Genomic DNA, 17,387 nt, shown 5'->3' with positions numbered 1-17,387 from the left:
GCAAACATGACTTTGTTCATTGCGCTGAGGTGCGGCGCGCGAAGTTACAAAATTCGAGAGGTGCACGACAGCGCGCGAGCTCCTCGCGCACGGGCGGAGCCACCGCAATTACATCATTTTCGCCGCGCGGACCCTCGCGCCGCTCACGATGCGTCATGTATATAAACCAGGCGGGAGCAAGGCAGCTGAACGTCATCTTCGCTGATTGCGTCTACGTGACGTAGATCGCGTGCGCCCTCTGGTGGTCATAGGCGAGGCAGTGCCTGCCCTGACATCAGGAGTCTGCCATGTTACAACTGCATATTTATTTGTGTCTGTGTCAAGTGCTGTGTCATATGTCCTAATCTGCCTGTGACTGCTGTTATGTTCTTTCTGGGCTGCAGTACATACAGTATTCAGTATGTCATTTACATATTTCCTATTGAGATCATCTGTTTGTCCATCTACATATACTCGTGTGTTTCATGAATAAAGTGTGTGTGTGTGTGTGTGTGTGTGTGTGTGTGTCTCAGTGTAACTCTGTGTCTTTCATAATGAGATTTGTGGCACCCCAGGACCCTGAAGGAGGAACAACCGGACAAGCGAGACAGACGGTGGGACTAGACGTGCAGGTTCAGTAACACTGGGAGTTTATTCCTTACAGGAATCATTAAGGAGTTAATTGGAAAATGTTATTAAACAAATATGTCTTACCTTGAGATGTCACTGTTGAAGCAGATTTAACTGTTTTGTCAATGTCCACTGGAGGAACATTTACAGTTTTATGTGGGGCCTCTGCAAGAATCGAAAAAGTTTGAGAGAAATTAAAGGTCTGAGCGTTTTTATGTTTACCATGATAACTTTTAGACTTCATACTGAAGGTCTGATAGATTTACAGCGTGCCCAAGTATAAGTGTTCATTGTGCTGTGTTTTAGTGGAGGATAGACGTGTTCCGTGTGCTGTGTGTTAGTGGAGGGTAGAAGTGTTCAGTGTGCTGTGTGTTAGTGGAGGGTAGAAGTGTTCATTGTGCTGTGTTTTAGTGGAGGATAGACGTGTTCCGTGTGCTGTGTGTTAGTGGAGGGTAGAAGTGTTCAGTGTGCTGTGTGTTAGTGGAGGGTAGAAGTGTTCAGTATGCTGTGTGTTAGTGGAGGGTAGAAGTGTTCAGTGTGCTGTGTGTTAGTGGAGGGTAGAAGTGTTCAGTGTGCTGTGTGTTAGTGGAGGGTAGAAGTGTTCAGTGTGCTGTGTGTTAGTGAAGGGTATAAGTGTTCAGTGAGCTGTGTTAGTGGAGGTGATATGATGGCTCATTCTGAGGATACAGAGATTTGTATGTGCAGTGTTTCCTTTCTGAAACGTTTTCTGTGTTTTCTGTGAGTGAATCAAATAAACACAGAGACAAGGAGGAGGGGCTTAATGATCTGACTTATGTTCTCTTATTGGTTCTAATCACTTGATGCTCAAACAACCAGATATGTTATACTATTAAAACGACAATATTTGTCTGTTACTATTCTGTGCTGTTTATACTGTAATAGTAACACCTAGTATGTGCGCAGTTAGAAACTATAGTCTGTCTGTTGTCATGCATGATGTGTTTTACACATCTAGTTGTCTAGATGGCTGTGTATGTAATCATTTTTTTCAGTAGTCCAGTAGTTATTGATGCAAACCAGTTACTAAATGTTAACTACATTTCATACACATTTTAAATATTTAAGAGGTTGATTTACCTGTTACTTTGAGCTGGACGTGTATAACATGATGAGTGCTGATCTTACACCTGTACTCTCCCCAGTCCTCTTTAGTCAGGCCACGTATGAATAGAGAGAAATTTCCTGGAGCAGTAACCAGCTGAATTCTACTAGTGTAGCGGTTTGTCTGGTCAGTTGGGTAGATGATGTTAGATTCATCAGTAAAACTCCATCTGACCGTCTTTGGGTTGGTCAGCAGTTGAGTGCAGTAACAGGGCAGCAGGACAAACCCTCCCACGTATCCACTCACCACTGTGAGATGATTCACAACATCCTTACAGACTAGAGAGAGCAGAAACACTCACATGTTACACTACTGTTATGTAACCTGGACAAGCAGTGAAATTCATTTGAGAACCAACATGTGAAGACAAACAAAATTTGCTCATTTTAGCATCCTTTTGTTTTTGTAAACAGTTTATACTCCATGTCACATGTATTGACATATGAATGAATCAGAATAATCTTGTATTTGTAGAGTCAGGGTCTGTAGCCCATCTGGTGCAGTACAGTTAGTGTGATCCATCCTCCAACTCCAGTCATGGTCAGTGTCTGGCCACTGAACCACTGCTGGCTGGATCTTTCACTGACAGACCACTCTCCACCTCCCAGTAGCACTGAATCCAGCACCACTGCTGGACCTGAACCACTCATACCAGCACAACACCCACTACCAAGACACCAGCACTGTAGTGGGACTGACGTGTGGAGAACGCTTCAGCATCCACATGTACCAGCCATCTGTGGTCAGAAACTGAGGAGTGATGTTCTGGTGCTGGATGACACAAAAACTGTGTATGACACCTGGTGGACACAGTCTGTAATTACACCTACACCTTCACTTATTAGAGGGACTGAAAGTGTCCAGTGAGGACACTTTAATGTCTGTCAGTTATGTGTGTTGAACTGTTTTTTTTACTGCTGATGGATGGGGTCTGGTGACAGTCTGTAATTACACCTACACTTATTAGAGGTGTCAGTTGTGTTTGTATTTTACTGTACTTTTGTCACGGTGAGGCGGCCCCCTACCGGCCGCCTCTGTCCACAGCGGCTGTGTTTTTGTTGTTTTGTGACGTCGTGTACGCCCCTCAGGTGGGCGGAGCCCGTGATCCGTTCCCACCTGATGGTCGTTTGTCTGTCTATATATGTCTTGTCTTTGTACCAGTTGACCGCTGGTCATTATATCCTTAATTCGGATCTATTGCACGGGTTTTAGGTTTGCACACTTTATATTAAACCATCCTTTTTCCCTGAGACTTGGCGTGATCGCTTCCTTTTTGTTGCTCACACCTGCCCGTCACAGAATGACCAGCCACCCTTCGGAAGCCGCCGAGTCTCTTTTACTTTCTCCTTCGTTCGTGGTCATGTCTCGTGGTAAGTGTTTGTCTGCGTGGTGTTTGTTTGAAGAGATCCGCCGTGCTTTTGTGTTGTTTGTGGCACGGCGAGGGACAGGGCTCTCGCCCTGGAAATACTCTTCGTTTTTGTTGTTTGTTTGTTTGTTTGAAGAGCTCCGCCGTGTTTGTGTTTGTGGCGCGGCGAGGACCAGGACGTCTTCCCTGGGAGCGCTCTTCATGTTTTGTGTGGGAAAAATGTGTACATGTTGACGAACGTGTGGATCTGTGTGCGTGCTCGTTGTTTCATGTTAAATGTTTCATGTGTGACGCGGTCGCCGCTCGTCACTGTCGCCTCGCTCCCCGTGTTTCTTGTGTTTTATGTGGGGAGCGACTGCGACTTGGAGCGGCGCGTCACTATTGTGTATGTGTATGTAGAGCGCGCATGTGTGGGTCCCGTCTGTCTGTTTGTACACTGTTTTGTTTGTCTAGTAGTTGCGTGTGTGTTTTGTCCTAGCGTGTTGTCAACTGTTACATGTAATTCCATGCATGCTCCTCCCCTTAAATGTGTGTTTGGGGGGGGACCGGCTGTGGTCCCGTGCCAGGGGGTGTGGCACGGAGGGCGTCTCTCCCAAGGGAGGCCCTGAATGGGGTAAGGGCGCGTTTGTGTTTCTTGTTTGTATATGTGTGTGTGTGTGTGTGTGTGTGTGTGTGTGTGTGTGAGGTTGTGTTCTTTGTGCAGGTGCTTCTCCTTGGCGGTGTTCCTGGACCTTGTGGGGGTCTCCACCTGGCAGGAGCCCCCTTGTGTTGTGGGGTGACCGGAGCCCGGTCGTGAAGAGCCCCTCCCTAGAGGGCTGGGGCCCCCGGATGTTTGGGGACCATGGGGCTCCGGTCTGAAAAGCTCCTGCTGGGGATGGAGATCCTCCCTCCTGCCCGGGGTGACCAGGAGGCCCTTGGGGCTGCTCCCTAGCCCGCGTCGGGGGTGCTCTGGGCCTCGGTCTCTGGCGCTCCTGGGTTGGGTGGAGGAGTCCACCTTGAGATGAGAGGCCCCGGGAGGGGTTGGCTCCCCAGGAGGCTGGGGTGACCCCTAGCAGAAGGCAGGGGTCAGCTCTGGGAGGAGGTAGGTCCAGGAGGTGAAGTAGCCACGCCTTGGAGAGGTAGCCTGCACACCCACACACACACAAGGGACGAGAGAGGAGCCGTAGCCCCTCGTCCTCACACCCATGGGGCTTACCAGCTGAATGCCGGTTAGGGCGTGAGGGCCCTGTGACCGACTGGGGCGTGGTTTTGTGTTGTTAACGGCCCGGTCGGTCCAGGGTCCCGCCCAGGGAGGTGAGCTGACTAATGTTATGTGTTTTGTGTTTCAGCTCGTGGACTGCAGGAGGTGTGTCCCTGCCTGTCCTTGCCTTCCTGCCCCTTCGTGTTGTTGTGCAGCCGCTGTGTGCCACACACCCAGTGGAGGGGAGTGCGGCTTGGTGGGGGGGTCTGTCACGGTGAGGCGGCCCCCTACCGGCCGCCTCTGTCCACAGCGGCTGTGTTTTTGTTGTTTTGTGACGTCGTGTACGCCCCTCAGGTGGGCGGAGCCCGTGATCCGTTCCCACCTGATGGTCGTTTGTCTGTCTATATATGTCTTGTCTTTGTACCAGTTGACCGCTGGTCATTATATCCTTAATTCGGATCTATTGCACGGGTTTTAGGTTTGCACACTTTATATTAAACCATCCTTTTTCCCTGAGACTTGGCGTGATCGCTTCCTTTTTGTTGCTCACACCTGCCCGTCACAACTTTAGACTGATGACAGACTGTGTGCGGTGATTATCAGAGGGTAATGTAAAGTGTTGTTTCTTTGTTTTTACATTTCCTGTTTGGTTTTTTTTTTGTAATGTGTCATAGTTGTTTCTAATAAAGTGTGTGCTACATGCATTTATATTCCATGTTATTTTTATGTTTTAAAAACAAAAACAAAAGCTCATGCTGGTGATCTAAAAGGTTAAATGACCTTCTGAGATTTTAATTGTATTGTAAATGTGTTTGTAAATAGTATTTTACCTGAAACATAAAGTCTGATCTCCTTGTATTCATTCTGATTATTATGACACCTGTATTGTCCCTCATCCTCTTCAGTGAGGCGTGATATGAGTAGAGAGAGATTTCCTGGAGAGTGAGCAGTACCCAGCTGAACTCTGTTTCTGTACTGTTCACTCTCACTGGAGATCAGGTCCCATGTGTTTGTGTGTGTGTTGTGTTTCTTCCAGGTGAATCTCTCAGGTCTGGTGTGTGTGTTGGTGCAGGAACAGGGCAGCAGGACTGACTCTCCTGCATATCCAACAATTCCTCTTTCACTGTGATGTTCCAGTGTACAGCCTGCAGAAAAACACATGTAGAAGATCTTCACTATCAATCCCCTCAGCACATGTGTATGTACCAACATTTAAAATCCAGCATGTTGTACCAACATTTAAAATGTACTTTTTGACATGACAAACATACTGCCCTAAACACATTATAAGAAGAAAGCATCATAATCTTTTCCACTCTGGTACGTTGCATCAGTTCTGAGCTGGGATTGTACTGACTCCTCTCTCACACCTCTCTGACATCTCTCACTAATCTCTCACTCCTCTCTCACTCCTCTCAGACATCTCTCACTCCTCTCTCACTCCTCTCTGACATCTCTCACTAATCTCTCACTCCTCTCTCACTCCTCCCTCACACCTCTCTGACATCTCTCACTCCTCTCTCACTCCTCTCTTACTCCACTTTGTCCCTCTGTCCAACACTCTGTCCCTGTGTTGGTCTCTCCTCTGTCTCCCTTGTCCTCCCAGGGACCCAGTCTTAGACGGGACTGTTGGTCGGCTCTCTCCAGGGGAGGCGACTCCTGGAAATGCTGTAAAACTCCTCAGTAATCATGCAGGTAAGATGTGCTGCTACAACGTGATCCCCTTCAGTGATCAGGTAAGATGTGCTGCTACAACGTGATCCCCTTCAGTGATCAGGTAAGATGTGCTGCTACAACGTGATCCCCTTCAGTGATCAGGTAAGATGTGCTGCTACAACGTGATCCCCTTCAGTGATCAGGTAAGATGTGCTGCTACAACGTGATCCCCTTCAGTGATCAGGTAAGATGTGCTGCTACAACGTGATCCCCTTCAGTGATCAGGTAAGATGTGCTGCTACAATGTGATCCCCTTCAGTGATCAGGTAAGATGTGCTGCTACAAAGTGATCCCCTTCAGTGATCAGGTAAACTTTTGCACTAAGTCAAAGTGCCAATCTGAATGTGTATCTTAGCAAATACTGGAGAGACCAGACAGGAGCAGATCCTACACACTACACACTGATCACAATAAACATTCATCCTTTAAAATACCTTAAAAACCATAAAATAGATACAACTTCATGCTTTTGTACAAGTGTGAAGAATCTCGGCAGGTCCTTTAATCATATATGTATTATTTTTGGGACACTGTAGGCCAGACAGCATGACAGATGCTTTGTGGATGTTTTTGTGCCTATACATAAATACATATATACATACATGGAGTACAGCAAACAGTTCATCAGCTGTACAGGATCAGATTGAGAAGGTGAATAAAAAGACTGCTAGCTTTATCTGTTCACACTGGTGTTGGCGCTAATGCTGTCACTCTCTTCCACTTTTTATGGAGATAAATCAGTGTCACAAGAACCTGAACCTGAAAACATGATTTCTTGAAACAAAAGTCTGCCAAATGTAGTCCGATATCCAAAAATTCAGGTAAACAAAATTCAGGTGATAAATCGGACATTAAGGTAATTCGAGTTATGGTTGAAAAAACGAGTCTGATGGGGAGAATCACAAACAGAACAGACCAAGTTCTGCAGTTACATTCACTTACTGAACTGGAACCAGGTTTCAGATATGTAGTACACGTGGTCTCATTTTGATGAATATGCTTTGTGTGTTTACAGTGTGATGGGTCTTGTCAGGAACCTCACCCCTTCCATAGATACAGCTCCACCCAGAGACGCTACATTCTACAACACACGTTCCCAACCTCCAGAATACCAACACCAACACCTTCATCCACTACCACACCCACACCAGTCCTATAACACTGGAGTGGTGTCACTTCCTCATTGTTAAGTATTACTTACGTATTCGCTCTACTAAATATTTCACTGCTCAGATGGTTCTTCTGTGTTGGACATCTGTCTCCTCCTTAGATCTCACACCCTGCCCAGTCCCTGGTCTTCTCATGGTCTCTGCTCTCCTAGCTCCACTCTGGACTGATCTGGCTGCTCTATCACTGCGGCCGATTCTGTAGACAGTGTCGTGCTTTGGCTACGCCTGATTTGTTCAAGTGCTGCTTTGCCTGTGGCGGCTGTCTACTTAAAATGAAATGAAACCCGCTCTCTGTATTTGGATCTGTGTGTGTCTCGTCTCTCTCAGAACGTTACAGGTCTTCATGTCCACCATAGAACTGGCCCTGACCAACTCTTTGTCTATTCAGTACCAGTTTAATTCACCTGCAGGTAGTGAGTTCTGCCCTTATGATGGAAATTAAGTCAAATGTAATGAGAACTCACTGTAGCCTCATGTACAGAGACACCAAACACCTACATCATACCCCACATGTAAAGTACTTCACCACATATACAATCAACCACAATGAGGTGGGACCTCCGTCACAGACAGCTGGATACAGAAGTGGGTAGTGGACATAGAGATGAGTCATACACAGAATAAACAAGTGAGAATAAATAACACAAACGCAAATGAACAAGTGAGAATAAATAAAGCCAATAAATAACATTGGTTTGTGTCTTTGTGTGTGTGAAAGATGTGAGCATGTCATTCACACACCACTCAAAGAGGAACAACACAGCAGAATTTTAATTGTGTGTGTGTGTGTGTGTGTGTGTGTGTGTGTGTGTGTGTGTGTGTGTGTGTGTGTGTGTGTGTGTGTGTGTGTGTGTGTGTGTGTGTGTATTTACACAGTATTTACATACTTGCATTTACAAGTATGACTTTGAATGTGCATTTACTGTGTGTGTAAAATGAGGTTATTCTCTACATCCTGCAGATGTGTTTGCATTCCTAGATGTTGCACCATGTCTAGTAATACACATGTAAGGAGGTATGTATTCAAATGATGTGAGTGTGTGTTTCCTCCAGTCCCACTTCTACCCCCATATTATACCCACTAACATATCATATCACCCCATATCATTTTCAACAGTAAAACTCACTACAAACACTCCAGACTGTATATATGCTGTCATATTATTATTATTATTATTATTATTATTATTATGTACACACAACCACAACATGGTGTGATGAGTCATTGTAAGTTAATACTGGATTGCATCTATGGAACATCTGGGTAATGCCAGTGTTTTCACACACACACACACACACACACACACACATACACACAAAGACACACACACTCCACATACCTTATTAGAAACTCATCATTCACTGTCACTTACTGTCCTCCTGTGTCTTTAAAGTGTATTTTATATGTGGTCACAAATGTAGATTTAGTCTCTAACTGGACTCCTAATAGATGTGTGAAGTGTTTCTTATAAAGTATCTACTGAGAGGATATTTGATGATGTTCAGAAGTAGAGAGAAAGTCACACTCACCATCTGCAGCATGGAGCACGAGGAGCAGATACACACACACCTGCATTCTTACTGAGTTCAACACACTACACACACACTGCAGGACTGATACACAACACACTCTTCAATACTACAGGCTACTGAATACTCTGACAAACACACTTATAGTGGAGAGGAAGTGTATTCAAATGAAGGTCTGATGTCCTTCTAACTTCAACACACTCCAAATATAGTGGTGCAGTGGGGGTGTGTAGTTGTCATTTGGTACGTCCTCTTTATCCTTATCAGTCAGTGATCTAGCAGATATTCTCACATTCTCACAGCCAGCAGAATGTGTGTAGAGTGCAGTTCACTGACAGCAGAATGTGTGTAGAGTGCAGTTCACTGACAGCAGTTGGATAGGACACTGTCTGTTTATTTCTCTTTAGGGCCATAAAGTGTAAACCATTCTAACTGAGTTGTGGTCTGGTTCACATACACACATTACTGGCACATTACACATTACAGACAAACTTGATCAGGAGGGTTGAACACAAGAGCAGACGGCTCTCCAGAACTGTACAGTGTAAAACCAGATCAGTGACATAAATAGTCTCACTCAGACTCAAACAGAAACACCAAATATCAAAACCACCATTTATCCCACACAGGTGACTGTGGTCCAGTGCTCAGTGTGGAGGGTAAATACAGTGTGAACGTAGGCTGGTTATAGGAGATGGTGCTGAGGGAAATATAGATGATGTGAAATAGTTCTGTATGAGGAGTGTGTTTGTAATGCTTTCATTATGGTTTGGTGCATGTGGTCCTGTGGAGAATATGCAGTAGTCTGTATGTGAACACTGATGAAGATGATGCACCACCATCTCCAGTGCAGTTTCCACCCAAAACCTTAAGCTGTAAACCATTAGGAAGTTAGCAACATGCTAGTCTGCACTTAGCTCAAGCTCACTGACATCACTTCCTGAATCAGTAACCAATGACACACAGGAACTACAAAACCCATCAACTTCTTTCTGTAGGGTGTGTGTGTGTGTGTGTGTGTGTGTATGATATGGGGAGTTGTAGTAGTGTAGTGACTGCAGTGACACACGCACATGTACACACACATGCATACACACACTCCTCTTTGAGCTCTCATGGTTTGTTGTGCTGTGCTGCAGAAGTTTATAAAAACTGGTGAGGTTTACAAATGAAAAACCTCAGAGAAAAAATGAACACCACAAAGTTACCCAGCATGCACCTCTTCCTCCTTACATATGCATTGCTAGACTTGGTGTAACATCTAGCAATGCATAGCTCTCTCTCTCTCTCTCTCTCTCTCTCTCCTTGTTTGGGTTCAAGTCTCCTCTTTTGACGTCCATGTTTCTTTCACACACACATGAAGACTGTCAATCAGCCTCCAAATCCTCCTCAGTGACAGTAATTAGTTGTGTGTGTTTACAGTGTTTTACACATTTCCTGAAAACATGGTTTATTTTGTCCAAACAAAGTAAGGCCATCTCACCTGTGATGTCTGCTCTTCCTCTTCCTCTTCCTCTTCCTCTCTCTCCAGTATTGCCCTCCACTGATATCCAAACCAACACACATAAACAGTGGCCTCAAACTGGCTACACATATTTTCCAATTGTTCATTGGTAAACGCGTGTAATGGTAAAAAAACAGTTTTTGTTTTGTCGTGTAACCCTTCGTTTCCAGTTTCAAATTGTCTTTACCACACAGGAGAAGACAGATTCAGTGTTAGACTCACAGTTGGTTTCCAAAGAATCCAAGGAAAATATGAAATGCAGAATGATACCGGAGATTTATTGTAAATAAATAAAATTACAAATGAAAGATGCGATTGTAGCATGGTATTGCATTAATAACTGTTTGATGAGCTCAAAGTATAGCAGAGTTGTTTTAGTAAGGCTCCAATAGCAACAGGCCACACAGCAAGCATGATGTAGAACGCCTACTGAGCCAACTGAGGTTGATGACAATATTGCTGGTCTGCCTCCTGTCGCGTCACGCATCACGTGACAAGTCAAATTTATAGGGTCACGCCCATTACATATAGAGGGCACACACTCAGAAACCAATGAGACAAATGCATGCAAAGCATCATTTATGGCTCCTACACACCTTCCCCTTAATTCATCTTATATCAATTAATTTTACATGTACAAAAGGAGTCAAAATTAGTCAACTCAGTAGTCAACTCAAGTCAATACACTTTTTGTACAATTTTCTGCATGAAACGTATGCTAAATGTATGATGTACATTACTTTCCTTTCAGGAGACACTGGTCACTCCTCAGCCTTGAGAATTTGACATAGCTTGGTAATGGGTCTCTCAAGGACAGTTGTCTTTGTCTGGAGCTTAACGGACTGGACTAGCCCCTTGCCATCAGGCTTGGTCTTCAGCACACTTCCTAATGGCCAGGACCCTCAAGGAGCAGTGGGTCCACCACTAGAACAATGTCTCCAATGTCTTTATTGTTGTCCATTTTTGTCTTTCTTGCAGTAAGACAAGGTATTCTTTGGTCCCTCTGTGCCAGAACAGATCAGCCGTATACTGGCACGTATACGTTTTCAGCAGCATCTGGCGTAGAGGTCAGACTTCAAGAAGGTTCCTGGAGGCAGGATGGGCATAGATTTGAGCAGGAGGATGTAGTTAGGGGTCAGCAGTTCCAGGTCATGTGGGTCTGAAGACACCGTTGAGAGGGGACGGCTATTGAGAATTGCCTCTGCCTTGCAAAACATTGTCTGAAGACCTTCATCAATGGACTGCTGATGGAGTTTGGAGTTCAACACTTGCCGGATGGAGCTAATGAGCTTTTCCCGGACTCCGCCATGGTGGGATGCAGCTGGTGGGTTGAAACTCCATTCAATTCCTTCAGGAAGCAGAGCATCTTGGATTTTGTCCTCATTTAGTGACATCGGGGCTCTTTTTAGCTCTGCATGAGCTGCCACCAGGTTCGTCCCATTGTCGGACCTGATGTGCTTCACCTGACCTCCCCTGCACACAAATCTCAACGCATGAATGCATGAGTCAGTGTCCAATGAATAAACAACTTCCAGATGTATTGCTCTACTAGACATACAGGTGAAAAGAACTCCATACCTTTTGACTGTACTTCTTCCTCGTCTTACCTCAATAGGACCAAAACAGTCCATTCCCACATTAGTAAAGTGAGGGAGGTCTTTTAGACATAACGGTCTTTTCCTGTAACTTCATTGAAGTCCTGATTATACTGTGAAATTAGCAGCTTTTCCAGACTCGTCACTGAAATCCTATTTACAGACATACAGCCACCATTACTAACAGTATTTCTTGAAGGCCCATTTACAACCCACCCCAATAGGGTTTTAAGTGCATAGGGACCCCCATTTTGACTGAACGTCAAGTCCTTCTGCTTGGGGATGCTATTTATGGTGACAGGCATATCCTTTTGAGTAAAGGTATTTGGAAGAGAAATGAAGTCATCCCCATCCAATGCTTAAACTTCCAATCCTGAAGCAACACGAGTAGGAACAGACATTTCTTGATTCATGGTTCGAGGAAGAATGTGTTTCCTTTTACCTTTCATATGGAGGAGCAACATCAGCTCTTCAGTGCAGAAGGTGGCAGAGGATCCAGGATTTAAGAGAGCGTAGACCTGCAAGACACGACTGCCCTTTGGCTGCCTTGACTTTAATGGGAACAATGGGAAGAACACTCTCTTGGTCTCCAGCTCCTATATGACCTCATAACTCTACTGATGCACTGCCTATAACATCAGAGGGCTTGTCTGCTTATTGGGCCATTTTCCTCTCAATATGAGAGACCTACACACCTGATCACAACATAATGTCGTTTTACAGACCTGCAGACACAGAGTACAGTTATACTTGTTTTATACTGTTTTGTTAGTAGAGTGTATTGAAGCTTGTATTTCATTAAAATGTCTCTGACTATGGATTATGGGTTCTTGCTGCATATTTTTTATATATTGTTGCACCAAGTCTAGTAATACACATGTAAGGAGGAAGTGGTGGATGCTGGGAAAATGTACTGCCTTCGTGGTCTTACAGTTTTTTGCAATTTTTAAGACAAACCCTGGGACCCCTAAACAGAACTGACGCTAACTCCTGTAGCCTATTGATCTATTATACTAAACACATTCTCTGATATACTTTGCAGTCCTAAAACATACGTTTTACAGAACACTAAACACAATTCTCTACATTACTCCCATAATTCACAACTGAAATACACGTTTCATTTTGAATACACTGCCATACAAATGAGACTCATTTACCAATGACCCAAACCATGGGCGCAGATGGAAATTCTGAAGTGAGGGGGACCAAGCTGTACAATATATACGTTTATGCTTGTAGATGCTAGATTTTGGATGGGGTCAATATAAATCTGGAGGGGACATGTCCCCCCCGTCCCCAGTGCCATCTGTGCCCCTGACCCAAACCCAGTCCTCACAGGGGAAAACATGTAATTTGAGGCCACAGGTTATGTGTGTTGGATTGGATATCAGTGGAGGCCAATACTGGAGAGAGAGGAAGAGGAAGAGGAAGAGGAAGAGGAAGAGCAGCCATCACAGACGAGATGGCTTTGTTTGGACAAAATAAGCCATGTTTTCAGGAAATGTGTAAAACACTGTAATCACACACAACTAATTACTCACTGAGGGGGATTTGGAGGCTGATTGACAGTCTTCATGAGTGTGTGAAAGAAACATGGATGTCATTCACACACCACTGAAGAGGAACAAAAGTGACTTTAAAGCCCATGAACCCAAACAAGATTGGGATATATGTTCACCTGGGGAGTAACACTGCAGTCGGAGCCTACAATACCAGTATCATCACTCCGACACGGAATGAAAACCTGGCGTTCATCACAAGACATTTACATTGACAATATCAACACCCAGAACTTTCATTCTAGTTACCTTATACTTAGTCTGATTGTGTGATTTGTGTATGACTTGTGTGTTCGTCTGTATAATTTGTTTTTGTGTAATTTGTGTGTTAACGGGCCGCCCAATGGAGGATGGGTTCCCTTTTGAGTCTTGGTCCTCCCAAAGTTTCTTCCTATTCCCTACCATCTAGGGAGTTTTTCCTTGCCACTGTCGCCTTTGGCTTGCTCATTAGGGATTTGGACCCATAGTATTGTTAACCTTGTAAATCCTGTAAAGCGCTTTGTGACAACATGTGTTCTGAAAAGCACAAATATATTTGATTTGATTTGACACAACACAACAAACCATGAGAGCTCAAAAAGGAGTGTGCTTCACAGAGCACTGGGCCACAGTCACCTGTGTGGGATAATATGTGATTTTGACATTTGGTGTTTCTGTCTGAGTGAGACCATTTATGTCACTGATCTGGTTTTACACTGTACGGTTCTGGAGAATCATCTGCTCTTGTGTTCAACCCTCCTGATCAAGTTTGTCTGTAATGTGTAATGTGCCAGTAATGTGTGTATGTGAACCAGACCACAACTCAGTAAGAATGGTTTACACTTTAAGGTCCTAAAGAGAGAGAAACAGACAGTGTCCTGTCCAACTGCTGTCAGTGAACTGCACTCTACACACATTCTGCTGTCAGTGAACTGCACTCTACACACATTCTGCTGTCAGTGAACTGCACTCTACACACATTCTGCTGTCAAACTGCCTCACACACTCCTTCATGACGTATGTGGTGCTCAGTGGGTGTAAACAGAAACCACAACTATGTCCTGCTTCAGCTCTTTATTATGAAACACAATTAGACTCTGCAGATGTGTACAGACAACACTTTGGCATCAGACTTTAAAAGACAAGCTTAATTGCAGACAAAAAATTTTAAAGGTAAAATATCCAACACATATTTAGCAGAGACATCATTATAGTTGAAAATTGGTAATATTTAAATTGATATTTACCACAGTGAGCATTTAGATTTAGCAGTTAGCGTCCTGTCCCAAGTAGAAATAAACTCAAGTTCTCTGTGTCTGGGAAAAAACATTAGTATAACAGTCTAAGTCCTGACACCATGTTAATCTGTGTGTGTGTGCGTGTGTGTCTGTATGTTTAGCTTTATTACTTTAGTTTGATAATGGTGTATTCTGTATTATCTACTTAATCCATTGCTCTTGGTGTTGGTCTGGCGGTGGTAATATACAGTAGGTTACAGTAGAGTACATCACATCATCCTGCAGAAAACATCACAATAACAAAATTATGACAGAATAATAACAGAATAATGCACACAATGTCTTGTGGATTAATACCATTATTAATTTCCATGGGTTATATTACAATACATTACAGTGTTCTTGTCAAAACCCAAACTAACCAAATGGCACAACTTATGTACACATTAAAACACACATCCACAAATATGTGTACACCTTGACACCTAGACTCTACACATACACACACCATAATACATAATAAACTGTCATATATTTGATAGTCCACTGTAATTTCTAACCCACCACTGCTGTTGTGCTATGGGGTCCCTAGACTGACAGTTCAGGAGTTTTGTACCCTTTGATGCATAGATGGGGCAGACAGGTATTTCTCCTTCAGTTTACAACAAGAGCTGCTAATGTTGTTAACAAACACTGAGAGACAACAGCAACACCAGCTAATAGTCTTTGTAAATACGTTAGACAGTTACAAACTTCTCTCCACCTGCTCAGACCTGATCCAGGCTGCTGCCCGTAGTGGTGACATGTTGATTCACTTTTATAGTGAGTCATACTCCACACCGACTGCTCTGTGGGAACTTTATTAAGACCTGGATGTGGTGTGAGAGATGGTTGTGGGCCTGTATTATGAAGGTTATATTTAGTGTGTTCTTGATCATGTTTTTATCAACATGAGTACTTAACATATTTTGAAAAAGAAGTAAATTTGGACTGCAAAAACGTGGCGAACGTAACACTCAAATGGGTGGTGAACGTAACACTCGTCTGAAAATAAATTCTCCGGTTTAAAATATAATCTCCCGTTAAAATTTTTTTGGCATTTGGGATCCAGTTAATCAGGAATGTGATTGGGTCCGGACAGGACGGCGTTCGGGTCCGGATCCGGACCGCGGTCCGCCATTTGGTGATACCTGCTGTAGAACATCCCTGTAGTGACACAGAGTCCAGTGATGTTACAGCACGGATGTGAACACTCACCTGTGTCTGCTGATCTCTCCTCTGTCCTGTTTGTCCCTCTCTGCTCACCGTCTGTCCACGCCTCTGAACTACAAAATTAATTCAGTGTGAGATGGATGTGTATGTGTGTGTGTGTGTGTGTGTGTGTGTGTGTGTGTGAGAGAGAGAGAGAGAGAGAGTGTGTGTGTGTGTGTGTGTGTGTGTGTGTGTGTACCTCTGTATCTCCAGTATATGACTCCTCCTAATCCCATCAACACCAGTACACCCCCCACACCAGCTACATAAGGTGTGTAGAGTGGAACAGTGTGTCCTGCATGTGGGAATATTTGTTATTCTATTTCTGTATTGGGGAAGTGCAATTAAATGTGTTTTAAATTTAGATACATTAAATATTATATTGAAGGCACTTTATAACAAACATGCAGCACAATTTCTCTTATTGTTGTCCAAGAGGTTTAGTCTCTCTCTCTCTCTCTCTCTCTCTCTCTCTCTCTCTCTCTCTCTCTCTCTCCTCTGTTCTAATCACCCACATCACCTCCTGTCATGTCTCTGTTGTACTGGGACTAACACGTCCTCTCACTATTACTCCACCAATCCCAGTGTCTGTGTTTGTCTGTCCCCAGTCCTGTGTGAATCTGTCCCAGTCCCAGTTGTGGTTCCAGTTCCTGTTGTCCTGTCCCTTGTCCTGTCCATCTCCCAGTCTGGTCCTGTACAGACTCCTGTCCCTCCTCTCAGCTGCCTCCAGTCTGTCCCACTGTCCAACCTGGAACATAGACTTGTCCTGTCCAGCGCTCTGTCAGGTCTCTGGTTGTGATACAGGGTCCTGTTTCCATCCCTCACACTACAGACCTTCTTTGTCTCCTTTCCCAGTTGTCCCTGTCCAGGTTTCTGTCCCTGTCCAGGTTTCTGTTTCTGTCCAGGTTTCTGTCCTTGGTCCAGACCTCATCATGTGACGCCTCCCACGGCCCCCATGTCAGCTGGTACACATACTGGGAGTTGTGTGTTAGGGGTTGTGGGGGATGAAGGGGCACTGTCTGCTTTCATTTTCATCAAAAACCACATCAACCCAAGACGACTCACACTTACATCCTGCCCAACACTTGTTACACAGATGCATCTTACCTTCAGTGGAAGTTGATGGACTGGTTGAGTTATAACTATATTGAGATGTATTAGGAGATGTTGATGTAGTAGGAGATGTTGATGTAGTAGGAGATGTTGATGTTGTCACTGTTGTAGTAGGTTTACCCGAAACTGTTGGACATGAATTATCAGTGTCCACTGTAGTAGGATTTCGGCCCTCTGCAAGAATAGAAAAGTGTGATCAGTTTAAAGTAATGAGACATGTTTACCATTAGATTTTGTTCTACTGAACTGATGTATTTACATCTTGTCCAAGTAGAAGTGTTCAGTGTGTTCATTCTGAAGGCAGAATATCTCATCTGTGTATAAATATTATTTAATACATGTTTTCTGTGAGTGAATAAAATAACTACAGAGACAAGGAGGAGGGGCTTAATGATCTGACTCATGTTCTCTTATTGGTTCTAATAACTTGGTGCTCAAGCAACCAGAGCTGT

General features: G+C 44.1%; 1 long non-coding RNA gene across 2 annotated transcripts; it reads right to left on the bottom strand.

Annotated features, from left to right (window-relative positions):
- Positions 1-1,713: 1,713 nt before the first annotated feature.
- LOC143522695 (uncharacterized) lies at positions 1,714-17,099 on the bottom strand. 2 transcript variants are annotated; one of them, XR_013133107.1, is made up of 5 exons: positions 16,930-17,099; positions 16,022-16,117; positions 15,829-15,896; positions 5,109-5,423; positions 1,714-2,010 (listed from the first exon to the last, which is right to left on the bottom strand). It is a non-coding gene; the product is annotated as an uncharacterized LOC143522695 (long non-coding RNA). The 2 variants fall into 2 exon arrangements; XR_013133106.1 differs by lacking the exons at positions 1,714-2,010; positions 5,109-5,423 and adding an exon at positions 14,526-14,850.
- Positions 17,100-17,387: the final 288 nt, after the last annotated feature.

This window comes from Brachyhypopomus gauderio, chromosome 9, assembly GCF_052324685.1.
Source record: "Brachyhypopomus gauderio isolate BG-103 chromosome 9, BGAUD_0.2, whole genome shotgun sequence".
Lineage (NCBI taxonomy): Eukaryota > Metazoa > Chordata > Actinopteri > Gymnotiformes > Hypopomidae > Brachyhypopomus > Brachyhypopomus gauderio.
Note: the sequence above shows the minus strand (reverse complement) of the source record. Positions and strands in the feature narration are given on the sequence as shown.